At 41.5% G+C, this 3,307-nt stretch overlaps 1 long non-coding RNA gene across 1 annotated transcript; it reads left to right on the top strand.

Annotated features, from left to right (window-relative positions):
• Positions 1–857: 857 nt before the first annotated feature.
• LOC104943092 (uncharacterized) lies at positions 858–2,131 on the top strand. The gene is made up of 3 exons (XR_798082.1): positions 858–884; positions 1,709–1,794; positions 2,043–2,131. It is a non-coding gene; the product is annotated as an uncharacterized lncRNA (long non-coding RNA).
• Positions 2,132–3,307: the final 1,176 nt, after the last annotated feature.

The following is a 3,307-nucleotide window of genomic DNA, read 5'->3' as shown; positions in this document are numbered from 1 at the left end:
CAAATAGGTTTTAAAAATAAAACCGTTTATATTGATTTTTTTGTTTGATTAGATTTATTTTGAATGTGTAAAACAATAATACAAGCATTTAACATGAGAATTATTATACAATACACAATTAAGCAGTGTCAAATTGATATACAAAAATATTACTGACTAAGTTATATATAACAAATGCTTCTTATTTAATTTATTTTTGTATATTTATAAAAAAAAAATGTAATATATATTTCTTGAGTTGCTCCTTTTTTAAACTTTTTTTAATATATTTAAACAGCTTTTTTTTGTATTACTTTTTTTAAAGAATATTTTTATATTTGCTCCTTTTGGACTATTTTGTGTATTTCTCAAATTTTGTAAACATTTTTTTATATTTCTTTATGTGCTCTTATTTTACATTTAAATGTCTCTTACTGTGTCTACGTATGCACCACCAGAGCAATCCCTTAGTTGAGTAAATGCAATGACTTACTTCCCCCCTCTGATTGTAAGTGAGATATCCCACAGACTCTGTAAATATTGTGAGTGAATGTTTTCCTGTTTTATGCAAAGCGTGCGCGGCAGACGGGGGGGTTAGTGAACATGTTGGGACGAGTCCGGCATTTTCCCTCCTGTTGGAGTATTAATCTCTACAGGAGCTCGTTTAGAGAGGATTCAGATAGGAGTGAAACCATTTGAGTAAAGAAAGAGTAAATGCACTTTACACTGCTTAAAAGAGCTCAGTTGCGTGACGGCTCCTTAGACTCAAGTCCCTGTTAGCCACTCCCCCAATCAGGAGAGATTGCCGACACCTGATTTAGGGTGACTGCTCAGCTACAAGTATGGGTGCCTGAGCGGGCAGTCTCCCTCTCTCCTCTCGGGTTGCTTGGCTCTACTGGACCTGGGTTTGTTTGTCTTTGTTAATATACTGATGCATGTTCACACACTACACACATTACTGATTAACTCACTTCATAATTAGCTTAGTTTCTTTAAATAAATATACTTTAATTGGATATGAATGATGTGTGGTCTCCTCCTTCTTTTGTCCGTCCTTGAGCCAGGGCGTGACAGATGCAAGTGTTAATGTGCAAAATGCACAGCCAATTTTCTTTCATTTGTTTTTAATCTTCTCTTGATACATTCAAGTTTGAAAGCTCAGATACTCCTGGGGAAAACAGGTCATTATTATAATTCACTAGTGTTTTAAGTCCGCATGCTCAAAGAGTTGTATCCAACAAAAAGTGTATAAAATACATTCTGTGTAAAATCTGGTACAAATACAATTGGGCAGTTTTGCTTCAACAATCGTGTGTTAACATTTATTTTGTATTTTAGACTTTGTTTTAGTCCTATACCGTCTGGTTTTTAGTATGCCGGTGATCCTAGCTGACTTTAAGAGTGGCTGTGACGACTTCCCTTAAAACTTTAAAGACACCTGCTGTTTGAAGTCAGACTCATAAAACTTGGTGCCAGAAGTATTTCATATTAACAGCCTGTACTGAAACTACGACGGGCACATTTTTGTCCATTGTACTCCATGTGGGAGTTAAGAAGGTGCCAGGTTTATGTGAGGCGCGCACACACACACACACACACACACACACACACACTGTAGTGACAGTAAATCTTAACATGCCTGTGCGTGTTCAAACACCAACAGACTAATTAAAGTACCAAATATATATCGTTATTGATATTTTTGTCTTTTTCCTGTCTCCCTCTAAAGCCATCATGAAAATAGCAGCTTTCAACATCCAGAAGTTTGGAAGAACCAAAGTGTCCGACCCGGATGTCCTCAAAGTCCTAGTCAAGGTGACAACAAATCAAGATTCCCACCATTTAAGACGATCCTCCTTTTTCAAATATGATCTTTTTATTCACAAAACACTATAGCACTTTAAAGGGTTTGGGTCATTTGGAGCAAATGTACCTGCAGGATTCTTGATGTTCGGATTTGTTTCTTCATAGTTTGGTTGAAATTGTCGTAGCTTTGGATGAAAGTAAAATGTTCTAATGAAATAGTTTAAAGACAAACCTGTCCCTCCTGTTTTCCTCCGCAGATCGTTTCTCGATACGACATCGTTGTGATTTTGGAGGTCGTGGACATCAGCGGAGACTCTGTGAAAACCTTCCTGGACGCACTCAACCAGTGAGTATTAGTATTATTCATATTTTATTTTGTATCATATTTTATTTTATATGTATTTTTTAAATTGTTGTATTGTATATGCACACGGATAAAGCAGCCTCCCTCTCCTCTGTCATCATCCTTCTGGACCTGTCTGCTGCATTCGACACGGTGAACCATCAGATCCTCCTTCGCACTCTCCAAGAACTTGGAGTTTCAGGCTCTGCACTTTCCCTCCTCACCTCATACCTCAAAGACCACACCTACAGGGTAACTTGGAGAGGGTCCGAGTCCGACCCTTGTCAATTAACTACAGGGGTCCCTCAGGGCTCTGTTCTTGGTCCCCTCCTCTTCTCCTTGTACACAAACTCGCTCGGATCTGTCATTAGCCCGCATGGTTTTTCATACCACTGCTACGCTGACGACACCCAATTAATTCTGTCCTTTCCCCGCTCAGAGACCCAGGTCGTCGCACGCATCTCTGCTTGTCTAGCTGACATCTCTCAGTGGATGTCTGCTCATCACCTCAAGCTCAACCTTGACAAGACTGAACTGCTTTTCCTTCCGGGAAAAGATTGTCCCACTCTTGACCTAACAATCAACATCGGCCCCTCTGTTGTTTCTCCGACTCAGACTGAAAGGAATCTGGGTGTGACCCTAGATAACAAACTGTCCTTCACTGCAAACATCGCTGCTACAACCCGCTGCTGCAGATACACTCTTTACAACATCAGGAGGATACGTCCCCAGCTGACCCAGAAAGAGACGCAGGTTCTGGTCCAGGCTCTCGTCATCTCACGCCTAGACTACTGCAACTCCCTCCTGGCTGGTCTACCTGCATGTGCCATCCGACCTCTGCAGCTCATCCAGAATGCAGCGGCTCGTCTGGTCTTCAACCTTCCTAAATGTTCCCACACCACGCCGCTCCTCCGCTCCCTTCACTGGCTTCCAGTAACTGCTAGAATCCACTTCAAGACAATGGTACTTGCGTACCATGCTGTGAATGGATCTGGCCCTTCCTACATCCAGGACATGGTTAAACCGTACACCCCAGCACGTGCACTCCTCATTCTGAATTCGAATGTCAACTCACAGCTGGCCGCACCCGCACTGCGAGGGGGACCCAAGTTCCCATCAGCAAAAACACGTGGGTTTGCTATCCTGGCTCCAAAATGGTGGAATGAGCTCCCCATTGAA

Source organism: Notothenia coriiceps, unplaced genomic scaffold (assembly GCF_000735185.1).
Source record: "Notothenia coriiceps isolate Sejong01 unplaced genomic scaffold, NC01 NC01_scaffold00005702, whole genome shotgun sequence".
Taxonomy (NCBI): Eukaryota; Metazoa; Chordata; class Actinopteri; order Perciformes; family Nototheniidae; genus Notothenia; species Notothenia coriiceps.
This window is presented reverse-complemented; position numbering and strand designations above follow the sequence as displayed.